The following is a 13,103-nucleotide window of genomic DNA, read 5'->3' as shown; positions in this document are numbered from 1 at the left end:
GTATCTATGTTGCAAAAGGACCTGAAAGTGTATCTGTGCTGCAAATGATGTAAATTCACTCTTAAGGCAAGAACCATATTCTGTGAAGCCTGCATAAATAAATGTGCTGTCTGGCACAAGAGAAACACACCCCCTGGAGCAAGGAATCACGTGTGCCAAGGCCAGGGAGCAGACAGCCTCATGCACCATCTGCCCTTTAGCCTTTGGAGGAGGCAACTGTCACAACAGCCTAATCAGAGACAAGACTTTCAATATGGATAACAGCATTAATAATAACAAATTGCAGACTCTGAGTTTGAATAATTCTACCAAAATCAATGGATTTCCATAACACAAACAACCTGGTTGTATTGATGCTTCATGACCAGGCATTGAGAAATGCACCTTTCAGCACTACAGCATCTCCGTTCAAAAGATCAAACCATAAAAAGAAATTCAGTAGGAACATAATGATTAAATAACTTACATTAGCTTGAAACCGTGTGGATGCCCCATCCCTGGAGATGTTCAAGGCCGGGGTGGATGGGATCCTGGGGAACCTGATGTAGTATTAAATCAGGAGGTTGGTGGCCCTGCTTGTGGCAAGGGGGTTGGAGATTCATGATCTTGAGGTCCCTTCCAACCCGGGCCATTCTGTGATTCTGTGAAATAGAATGGTTTTAGGGGGCAGTCACTTTGTACAGATGTTCAAAGGGTGTTTCACAGAATATAAGGCAACTGATCATAATTTGAACACCAGCAAAACTTGTTCTTAAAAACAATAATCCCCACATCAAACACATACTTTCAACACAAAAAGTGATTTTTTTTTCACCAGACCAAATATAAATATATCTGAAAAGCAAGCATTTTAGTGATAGACACACAAATAGGAAGTTTTAACTAGAAGCAGTATGTCATAAAGAACACAGCTACTAATTATATGACTAGAACTATAAGAAATAGAAAAAAAAAAAAACAAACTGGAACAATAGTTTATATTTTCACTGACTTGAAATCTGTAGTTAGACCTGCAAGAAACAAAGATACTACAAGGGTCCAATGAGGGCAGATTTTGGATAACAAATTTAGATTTTTTTTTCCTCCTAGCAACTTAATAATCATGAAATTATATAACAAATCTGTGAACCAATTACCAAATGTCAGAAGGTGCCCTGATTAAAATACACATATCCCCTGGAACGTGTCATATTCACAAATTAGCCATGTGTTATTTATAGCTCCTCAAGGCACACAATAACGAGGAAAGTGGTAATGAAATCTGAAAGCCTGAATGTCTCCCTTATGTTTGAAAGCAAATCCCATGAGACCCATCTGTAGTTCAAACTGGTGAAAAAATTATTTCAGAAACAAACTGAAAAAAATTAAAAAGAACATCTATCATCTCTACAATTTCACACTTTGTATTTTATTTTTAAAATGATGAAGCTCACAGTTAAAATCATGCCATCCTCCATGTTCCCATACATTCCTTCTATTATTTCTTCAAAATTATCTCTGAGTTTCTTATTGGCCCTTACTGGGATGACAAAAAACATCTTCAGAGTTTCAAGACAAAATCCTTGTAATTTCAATAGTCCAAAGAACTTGAATCCTATTGTCAGTCAGATTTGTTTCCACCTACAGAGCAAATGATGGGGGGGGGGGAGGTCTTACTAACTCCATCTCAGGTCCCTCATAAGGTACATTTACACTTACCTTCATTCCTCAGAGAGATACACTTGCTTCAACATTTTAACATCCATACATTAACATTCACAAGGCCTTTATGATTTCATCTCTGCCACTTAGCTTCCCACACTCTCTAACACTAATCTTATTTTTTTTTTCCTTCATTTACTCTGCTCATTATCAATAAGAATGATTATTCTGCTTTGCATGTAAGTTTTTCTACTTATGATCACATATACACATACAACATAGGACATCACCTTGTGCTGTGTATTTTTGCCAGTGATGAACAAGAGACTGCATGCCATGCTCATAAAAATCTGCACCAGAGGAGGTGACCCTCTGTTGTCACCACTGCTGAAATGCACCACCCACATCCACAGGCTGGTTTTCATCAATGTTCAGCAAGTATTGATGAATGTCAATAGGTGACATTTTTGTCCACACGGAGGAATTCAGTGACACATCTTTGCTTCATATGCATTTCCATGTCAGACACCATTTTGTCAGACTGCCTCCCCTGCTGCCATCTTCCACATGGCAACAAAAATAAAACATTTAAAAAAATCATTAAACTACAAAAACATTTAAACATATATCAGAATATTTAAAATATGTTTCTAATTACTCACTGGTAAAATAATCAGTATTGCTGTTTTTCAGCTCCTCAGTAATTTTTTGATTTTCCCTTGAGATCTTTCCACAAGAGTCTCTCTCCATAAAAATTCCAACAACAAAATGAACAGCAACAACTTCCACCCAAAGTCCTGTAAGAACATGCTGGCTTTTTCTTTTCTTGTCCTTGTCCTCCTTTTCCCTTTGACTGCTGTTTTTCTTTCTCTCTCCCTTTGCCTTTGTTAGCTATTTCTTGTGTTGTTAGATACTTCAGGCAGCCAAAAAGCTCTTTGAGGTGTCTGAAGGGGCGAAAATCATACTAGAAAACAGGAGTTGCATCTTTTTATTACTTCTGCAGACCTGACTTTTAGCCAGAGGGTTAGCAGATGGGCATGTGCTGCCAGGACATGTTTTGAATTTAAACAAAATGACACTGGCTCTCTCCAGGCTGCTTGAGAGACACAGTGATCTCAGATACCGCTTCTACCTATACCCTGTGCCCAAAGACAAACTGCGTAAAGGTTTGAGTTACTTGATTTTAATCTTCTCTTTATGTTTAAGAAAATGCAATCAGGTCTAAATAAAATAGACCTGATTCACATCTGATTCACATCTTCCTTAATCTCCCATTTTTGCAGTGCTTTTTACCTATTCTTTAATATTCTGCATTTTGAACAGATCTGAAATATGATTTTTAAGTACTTCTAATGAATAGAAGCTTCTGATTTGTGGAGACCAATAACGAACTTTAAATGCAAAACTACAAAAAGCAAACCTCAAAATATGTAAATTGCTCCAAAAATAATGCATTCTATTTATTTCCACGGAAACTACAACAGCTAGAAAAATCTCGTTAATACCATCTGATAGAGCAGATTCTCAGATACAAAACACTATTTTTTCAACATCTTCACCATCATTAGCTATGCATTTTTGTGAACAATGAAGAAGAGCGTGCATGCCATGTTCATAAAAGTCTGCTTTAGCGGAGGTGACCAGAGTTGCTGTCACCATTGCTAAAACAACATCACCCACCACCTCACCGTGTTCACATCCACTGGTTGGTCTCCATTCAGCAAGTGTCAGTGTGAGTCAGTGGGAATCATTTTTTTCACATGAAGGAATTCAATGACACAAAGCTCCATACACACTTCCATGTCAGATACCATTTTGTCAGACAGTCTCTCTGCTGCCATCTATCACACAGCAAGAAAATGTAACAGACTACTGTAAGGAAGGTTCAGCCTCTATACTGTCATACCACCAACATCCACCTCCAATGTCAGGGACCAACATCATGAAATAGAAGGCATTACTTTCAGAGCTGTCCTTGTAGATGTCTTTCTGTTTACTTCAACCAGAAGCATTAGTAGTCACCTACTAGATGGCATCAGTGAGAAAAAGACTTCCCACCAGGTGAACAGAAGGCCTTTGGTTTTAGTGACTTACGAAAATTTTAAGCTGAATGGAGCCTTCTGCCACTACTCCATTTTGGTCTGTGTACTACATTGCTCTTGAGTGCTATAAATTTGCAACTGGGGTTGGCCAGCAGGGTGAGGGAGGTAATTGTCTCCTTTTACCCTGCTGTTGTGAAGCCGTACTTCATCCAGGCTTGAAGCTCCCAGCATGAAAAGGATGAGGTGATGTTGAATCAGGTCCAGAAAAGGGCCATGAGAATGATCAGAGGGCTGGAGCACTTCTCCTGTGAAGAAAGGTTGAGGAAGTTGGGCTTGTTCAGCTTGGAGAAGAGGCCCTAGGGAAACCTTGCTGTGACCCTCTAGTACTTAAAGAAGATTAGAAACAAGAGGGAGAATTAAAGTGTTAAAGTAAAAGAGAGATTTACATTGCATTACGAAGAAATTCTTTGCTCGGAGGACTGAGAGGCACTGACATAGGCTTCCCAGAGAAGCTGTGGATGTCCCATCCCTAGAAGCGTTCAGGTTGGATAGGGCACTTGGCAGCCTGACCTAGCAGCTGGCAATGCTGTCCATGGCAGGAGGTAGGAACTAGATGATCTTTAAGGTCTCTTCCAACCCAAGACATTCTATGATTCTACAATTTCTGTCTCCTACTGATGATAGTATTGAAAACAACCAAGCCAGAGCTAGCTACTTGTGAAGTGCATTCACAGGCTTCTATTCAATGGACAGACTTGCTTAGAACAGATATGAGTTGGGTACATCAGGTTTTGGTCATCAGGAAGACTTTCTGGGGCTATCATAATGCAGATTTTTCCCTGCCACCTCTTATGTTTCCTAATTCCAGAGCTGCCAGCTGGAGGGTTCCTATTTCTCCCCGTCAGGGACCTCAGTGCGAGCTAATGGAGCACCCTGTCAAAAAGAATTGTCTTTTCTGCATTTCACTGTCTGCTCCCTGAGACTGACTTCTTTTCATGACTTAAGAGCTGACAGAACAACCTGAACAGATTTGGTTGGGTTGAGATTTCACACTGAATCCAAGACCAGCTCTAATTGCTTCTGCTCCCTGGAAGAAATTTGCATTAACTGTAAATGCATCATCTTGCTTCAGAAAGCTTTCTGACGACCTCTGGGGCTCAGAGGCCACCTCCGTACCCAAACATTTGCAAAAACTCTTTAAATTGCAGGGTATCAACTGACACCCTTTTTATTTTAAAATTTGATGGTATTTTCATCTAAGGATAGAATACTCATTTCAGGAAAGATTCCACTTTCCAAGAAATTTTTCCATGTCTTCTCTGACCGGCGGTGATGTTCAGAAGACGTAGAGGATCAGTGTCCCAATGGCCAGTTCTGTGTTGCCGGCAGTTGTGCCCCAAAGGGTATCAAAAGGCATCAAAGCAGCCCAAAAATGTCTCCCTTAAGAATACCACTGGAGTCACTGATGTGAAGATAAGAAATTGAGTAATGCAGTCAGCACCTATTCTCTACTTGAGACCACTTTCAGCATGACGGTGTCATCAGAAAGTCTTTTATTGAGAAGTTCAAGTTCAAGTACCTTAACTTCAAAATTTAAGTTATCTTCATGAAACCATGCTATTTTGTTCATTTCAGAATGTAACTACCTTTTCTTACCAGGATGCTAGGTGGTAATGATTGCCTTTTGTTAGCAAAAGCAGACTCTATAAGCTATTGTGTTGCTAATTTTGTAGTTATCTTGACTTCACCAATATCCATTTAGCTATTTCTTTTCTTTATGGGTACCTCATTTAGCTTGATTCTGTCTCACTTTGAACCTCTGTTGATGCTGAGGATTTAATGCATTTTTTTTTATCATACTGTGCAAAATGCTGATGGAATTTTTGTGCAGATTCTTTATTGAAAGAAAAAGATTATTATTATCCTCCCCTTTATATTATATCTCCAGAAATCTATGCACATGCTTTGCAGCCACCCACTTTGCACAAGAGTATGAGGAAATCATTTTGTTTTATTCACTACAAAAGCACATTTTTAGAGATGTGTCTTCATAACTGTCCTTTTTTAAATTTGTGTATGCATAATACATTGCTTTTAAACAGGACTTGACTGAATTGTGCCAAATGTACAAACCTCACCACTCTGTCTGCTTCTTAGCTCAGAAGTGAAGTCATTTACAGTGAAATCAAAAGGACTTTCTTAGATTTGAATGCAGAAAAAGACTTTAATTCACTGACTTTTGTGATGAGAAAGCCCCATTTGCACTCTGTATTAGTCATTCAATTACTCAATTTCTAGCATTTTTAACTGTGCTAAACCTACCCAAACTTTTTATTGTCCCACCCAACCAATCCTTGATCTATAATGGCGGAGAAGAAAGAGTGAGCTTCCTTCATCCCTGTCCTCCCAAGAGTTTTCATACTTCCATTAAACTCCTTTCTGTCTGCTACTCTGACTTATCAATGATCTATGTTAAGGATCTGCAGCTACCCAAATTAAATGGCAATTGACTAAAAGTATTCAGAAACATTTTTATGTAAGCACTGAGTACACTGTGCTTATTATTCCAGCCAGCCAGCTATTCAGCCATCCTGATTTACACACGAATAGCAGCTGGTTATTAAGATGTAGTTGTGATATCCATATATTGACCATATGCTCATGTAGAGAAGCAGAAGCGAATGTTTTCTGTGAAACAGGATTAAATGAAAATAATTAAATAAAACAGCATAAGACTGAAAATGCTGCCTAGTGAGTCTATTTACTTATTATGCTCTGTATTTCTACAAATTCATTTTGCAGTCAGGACACATGGGGCTTGAATAATTTTCTGCCATTACATTTTTTGTGCTCCTAAAGGTAACATGGTAATGATTTTCAGTAAATATAAAAAATCTGCCAATTTCTCTAAAGATTTGTGTTCACTCTGAATGCATTTGTGACATCACGTTTTCAGTGGAGGAGTGAAAAAATAACAATCTATATTCCTGAAAAACCAAGAAACCAAAACTGCTTTTGCAAAAGAGAGGAGAAGAGAGGAGAAACGAGGCAAACTCTGTGTTCAAGTGCAAGTAGGCTGAGAAGTGTAAGCGGGGAGGCACATATGTAGTGTGGCACAACACTTTCAAAAGCTAGACACAAATACTACATCCAAATAAAAACATAAAACTTCTAACAGACACCTCTCAGCAGCACGGCTCACTAATGTGTTAGGATTCCTTGCTAATAGTGCTCTGAGAGCAAAGCTGTGGCACAAATTAAACAGGGAGTCCATTTTACAATAAAGTCTCAATAAGAAATATGTCATATTCAGTATTAGTGTTTGAAAAAAACCCTCCTTGAGCCTTTAGATTATGTGTTTTGAAACACATAATCTTCCAGCTGCAGCCATAAGGAACAAGAAAATAATTTCTGAAGAAAAATAATATCTATATAGCCTCTTCACAGCTTTTTTATTTTGTGCATACTTCCTTTTAGGCACTGGCAATAGCTGCACGTGGAACAAGCAGAAATCACCTCTTCTGCAAAGAAAACCTGCCTCATTGATCAAAGCCATATTTTCACTTGTTCATATACAATATACTGTTTGTTTAGTAGGCAAATATTGAAATTTGAAAGTGCTTGGAAAAGTATATTTAAAAATAATAAAGCATATAAATAACACTGAGAAATGCTTTTAAGGGCACCCATTCCCTATAAAACTCTCCCAGCTTCAGGTGTTATTACTGCCTTACCAGAAATTGGCACTGACATCAGTGAAAGAAGACTCGGCATTTCAATTCTTTAAATAAGATCTCTAAACAGGACTGTCACTTTCACTTCACTTGGACTGATTCACTTGAAAATTCCATATAGAGGAATCTGTTTGGAAAAAGTCAACCTACAGTTTGCAAAATATCAGTTGTAACAGCTGCAGTAAATATTTCTATAAAAGATTATCAATATTTCTATCAAGGATGAGCTGAAAGCAGATCAGGATCTAAAATTTAATTATACAAGATATACTCGATATACAAGAAAAATTGCTAAGTTGATGGCAATTTTTCACCAGCTTCAGTGGAAGCAAAATTTCCCACTGAATGCTTTACTTTTTACGATGTCAACTGCAACAAATGACTAGAAACTACATTACTCATTTTCAGTGCAGTTTAAAACTAATTAGAGGCAGGCCAGTTGTCCAAGTGTTATGCTTATACTAAGAAAATACTTAGAAAAATCATGTGAAGCTTTATAACCTGAGGGGAGAAAAAGAAAACAAGCTTAGGTTGAGGTCTAAATCAAATACGAAGCAATCTATATTTTCCATTAAAGCCAATGTGAAATTGGCCATTTTACAAAGGTCTTGATTGAAAACCATGTGAAAGTTAATGGCTTTCACTCAGATGATCCTCAGCACTCAAATAAGAAACAAGGCAAAAGCAGAAAAAAAACAGATCTTGAAATAAAGACCTACTAGCACAAATCACAGGAAATAAAAGAAACAAATTAAACATCTCTAGAAAATTATAAAATGGTAAGACTAGAGGGAGAATCAACAATGAAGACTCTCATTATACTTGTCATTTCTGCATTATATTTCTCTGCTTCTTTTTTGTTCTTTTTCCTTTATCAGAGACATACCAGTTAGATTTGCCAATATTGATTCAAGATGCTACAAGCCTTATTATTTATTCTTTGACATTTGGTGTTTTTCTCATTCTTTACTTCTAACAAAAAACAATAGAGATGTTTGTAAAGACTTCTTGATTTGAAGTCTAATTAGCTTTCTGTGAAAAAATCCAATGTCTTTTGAATTCCTATTTCTAGGTTCTTTTGTGGTCAGTTTAATTAAGTTTGTTAATATGATGCTTCACGAATAAAGAATGAAAGGAAAAAAAAGTCTTAACAGTTTAATAATTTAGGTTGGGCTTGTCAGTGCCAATTAAATAATTAGTGTCCATTAAACTAAGACAGAAATCAGCTGAATCATTTTCTAGTGTGGTTTTCTTTACAACATCCTATGATTCCATCCTGATTTTTTTTAATGTTGTCCTTAAAATTTTGGCATCTTATAAAAAAGAATACTCAGAGAAGAAAAAGAAGCCATGAGACAATATGGCTACTTCCGTTCTACTCTCTCCCCCCCAAAACAAGAGGCAAAAAATTGTTGAAAAGCTTGAATACATGAGTTCACAGTTTAAAAGGCCAGACAACCTCTTATGGTGCTCTGTTGCAGGAGCTATGATTTCAAGAGTGAGAAAAGTGGCTCATAAACGCTACTGATAGCCGAAAATTAGGTGATGAAGAACACTTCAGAATGTTTAAGTGTGGTAGGTATGATTACAGCAATCAAAATCCTATCCCATTTTGCTACAATTTATTTTGAACAGCAAGGTTAAAAAAAACATATAAAAAAGCTGCATGATCCTAAAATGTGCAGTACGCATAAATGTTAGAAACAGTAGTGACAGAAGCGTACACAGGCTGTTGACCCAAAAGGCAACGTAGCTTTTATTTTGTTTTGTTCTTTCAACCAAAAAGATTCCTACTGCTTCTCCAGGAGGTTTCACCCCTATGTTATGGTCTGAAGTAATTCTTTGTCAGCTTGGTATTGCAGACTGTCCTGTTTCCCACAAAATACCTATGCCAAAAAAGGGCTTCATCCTTAATCATAACACTTGGGCATTGCAAGGAGGTTTGCATAAGTAATTGATGAGCTGTAATGATTTGGTATACATTACAACGTACAAGCAGCAAAACAGCACAGCAACATAGGCAGTAAGACATGAATTTGGTCTTACAACCATGAATATAACCTTTTTGCTCCATGAATATTACCTTATGAAATGAATATTACCTTAACATTTATATGTACTATACGCATAATAGTCTTTCTTCTTTGGAAAGCTATTTTTGGCCACTTGGGATATTTTCTCCTCTTCACATAGTGACTTCCCATGTAGTTTCAGAGATGTTTATTGCTCTTGTTCTTTGCCTGGCAATTGCTCCACAGCTTGAGGCCACAGTTCATTCAGAGCACTCTAGGGTGAAGCCATGAAGCCAGCACTAAACACCCTCAACTCTTGGCTCTCCTGTAGAAAGCTTGCAGGAGATAGGATGTCTCCAAGGTTCATCACATAAACCTTCCTATCTTCCCTACCAGTGCAAAATAGCCCCATAAATACACCGTGACACACACATTAAAAACTCAAATTGAGCTAACCTACCACAAGAGATCTGCTCTTTCAGCAGAGGACAAGAGAATAAACAACAGATGACAACTGTTAGGTTACACTCATCTTAAACCAACATAACTCCATGCTGTCACCAAATACAAACCCTCTTTCTTCATTCTGTCACTGAATCAGCAAGCTCATCCCAATTCATTGGAAAGCTGCACTACTGCTAATGGACATAGAAGAGAGTCAACAATGTAGGACAAACATATAGAAGAAAACACAAAAATCTAGTACTGATAGCAGTACTCAGTCCTGCTCAGATTAAAAAAATGCAAATAAAATTCATTTCTATCTTTTTAATCCTAATACTTAAGGACAAATTCAGCATGAATGCCCGTGTGCTTTATTCATTAGCAGTAAAATAAACTAAAAAAAGTCTTTCAGTAAAATAAATAGGATATAAAACAACAGAAACAAAAGTTGTAATGAAAGAAATACAAGTTAAATGAAAATCTCTCCTGTGAGGTTAGGAAGCAACCAGATGTTCTTCACTTCTGCCAGAAACTGAAGGTAAATCAGAAAAGGCATGTGAAGCTCTCAGCTGAAGATCTGTACTCCAGACACAGAAGTTAATTGGCAGCTAGCTTCTTCACAATAGTTTAAAAGATTTTAAAACCCGAAGGGATTAGCATGATCGACAGATTTGACCTTCCTTATACAAGAGGCCAGAAAATGTCATGCAGTAAATCCTACATCAAATCTCAAAACTTCAGAGCTAAAGTAGAATACATATTCAGCTAAGTATCCAGACTCAGCTTCCAAGATGTAAAGATATGAAGTGTTCATTGGCAGCCTTTAAAAACTGATCTACCTGCTTTTATTGATAATGGTTGCCTACTAGGTTGCTCAAGGAGGTTGTGGATGCCTCATCCCTGGAGGCATTCAAGGCCAGGCTGGATGTGGCTCTGTGCAGCCTAGTGGTTGGCGACCCTGTACATACCAGGGGCTGTTGAACTAGATGATCATTGTTGGCCTGGGTTGAAAAGGACCTTCTATGATTCTATGACTCTATAACCCAGTTTCAGTAGCCCTTTCTTCAACAGAAGTAGCCACTGCCATTAATTCCTGGCTTCCTATTACACTCTTTTTTTTCTGTTATTATTTTAAAGAAGTAAAAATGAAATTGTAATTTCAAAAGAGAAATAATAATGCCATCAAACTAAAATTAAAAAAAAAAAAAGAAAAAAAATACTCCACAGTGCTTATTATATGATTTTAGAGAAATTCTGATTGAAACGCTTTGAGAGAATTGTTGAGAGATATTTATATTAACATATTCATTAAGCACAGAATGCACTACTCATTGATTTAATCACCTTTCATAAGCTAACCGCTATTGCTATTCTTTGTCATCTTCTCTGCTTAGAGAGTATTCAGTGACATAACATTATTTGTTTTGCACAGCGTCCATCATTGCATTCAAAGGAAAAATTAACATTAGCTAAACAAGCAGCCCAGGAGAACTTGTGAAACTCTTCAGGTTTCCTGCATACACAATCACTCAAATCACTCAGTAAAATGTATTAGGAGTAAAACTGCTTTCTTCAACCTCCTCCCTTGCAGACAATCTGCAAATTTTCTAGCAGCTGCACTGAAGCCATTCAACTGGTGCCTAAAGTGAGCAACATATAGTAGCTCCAGGCGCTCACCAAGTCCATGGTACTGCCTGCGATACAAGAAAAATCCCTTTTTTCCTCTTTTTAATTAGTTCTTGAAGGAAGCCTTTTCCTGGCTTCTCCCTTGTATGCTGAGCTGCTTGCTCCCTGCTAGGCTGATGAGATCTTGTAACTAGGTCCTCCCTTGCAGTCTAATGCTACCAAATGCAGACAGGGAACCAATCCTGTACTCAAGTAACCATAAATCAGGATTCACTGATGTGATAATTTAGGAGCTTGCATTTTCAAAAGCATGTGTACAGGAATTGCTTATACAAACAAACAGAATTATAGAATCATAGAATCACAAGGTCATAGAATGACCTATAAGATCATCCAGTCCAACCATCTCCTCATCACCATTGCCACCACTAGCACTAAACCATATCACGCAGCACGTCATCCAGATGCCGCTTGAACACTGCCAGGGACAGCAACTCCACCACCTCCCTGGGCAGCCATTCCAGTGCCTGACCACTCTCTGAGAGAAAAAGTTTTTCCTTATGTCTAATCTAAACCTCCTCTGATACAACTTGCGGCCATTACCCCGTGTCCTGCTCGTTGCCTGGGAGAAGAGGCCAAATCCCTCTTCACCACAACCTTCCTTCAGGAAGTTGTAGAGTGCCATGAGGTCTCCCCTGAGCCTCCTCTTCTCCAGACTGAACAATCCCAGCTCCCTCAGCCGCTCCTCATAAGACTTGTGCTCCAGACCCCTCACCAGTTTCGTTGCCCTTCTCTGGACACACTCCAGGACCTCAACATCTTCCCTGTAGTGAGGGACCCAAAACTGAACACAGTACTCGAGGTGCAGCCTCACCAGTGCTGAGTAGAGGGGGATGATCACCTCCCTGCTCCTGCTGGCCACGCTATTTCTAATGCAGGCCAGGATGCCATTGGCCCTCTTGGCCACCTGGGCACACTGTTGGCTCAGGTTCAGCTGAGCATCAACCAACACCCCCAGGTCCTTCTCTTCTTCACACTCATCCAGCCACTCATCCCCATATAATAATAATAATAATAATAATAATAATAATAATAATAACAATAATGCAATGCAAAAACAGTTGTACATCTTTAAAAAGTGTAAGCAGGAACTCCCACCTAGCAAAACACTTACCAAGCAAATAAATGCAGCAATTTGAAAAACAGCAATAATAATGTTTGGCAACTAAGTGGATGTTTGCTTATGGAAATACCATAGACAAGTATCAGCCCTGCCACCCACTGCCTTCTTTTCCAAAGAAAAAGAATTTCATGGTCGTATATCATCATATTATAGAGAGCTCTCTGCAGCCTTTTTATTGATTAAAATGCAAGCAATTGCTGACAGGTTTGGTGGAGCATAGAGACCCAGTGCTTGCATCTACAGATGCAAGAGTAGAAGCTTCTCCACATGCACCTCAGGAAGACATGCTTTGAGGCTGTTTTTTTTAAGTTTTGAAAAAAAAATCTATCATAATAAGAAAACAACAAAAAATAAATTCCATAAAAACTCTCAAGTTCAGTACTTTCAGAAGGAAGTCTGTAACCATTAGCTATACTGTATA

At 38.2% G+C, this 13,103-nt stretch overlaps 1 long non-coding RNA gene across 6 annotated transcripts in view; it reads right to left on the bottom strand.

Annotated features, from left to right (window-relative positions):
• The window catches only part of LOC122156840, a 73,772-nt gene that overhangs the window by 59,206 nt on the left and 1,463 nt on the right, over positions 1 to 13,103 (bottom strand). For all 6 annotated transcript variants that reach the window (XR_006167667.1, XR_006167668.1, XR_006167666.1 and 3 more), the window contains exon 2: positions 467 to 641. This is a non-coding gene — a long non-coding RNA (uncharacterized LOC122156840). The remainder of the gene's footprint in view (positions 1 to 466; positions 642 to 13,103) is intronic.

The sequence above is a fragment of the Centrocercus urophasianus genome, unplaced genomic scaffold, assembly GCF_019232065.1.
Source record: "Centrocercus urophasianus isolate 14NV4802_14NV808 unplaced genomic scaffold, USGS_Curo_1.0 seq_13, whole genome shotgun sequence".
NCBI classification, from domain to species: Eukaryota; Metazoa; Chordata; class Aves; order Galliformes; family Phasianidae; genus Centrocercus; species Centrocercus urophasianus.
This window is presented reverse-complemented; position numbering and strand designations above follow the sequence as displayed.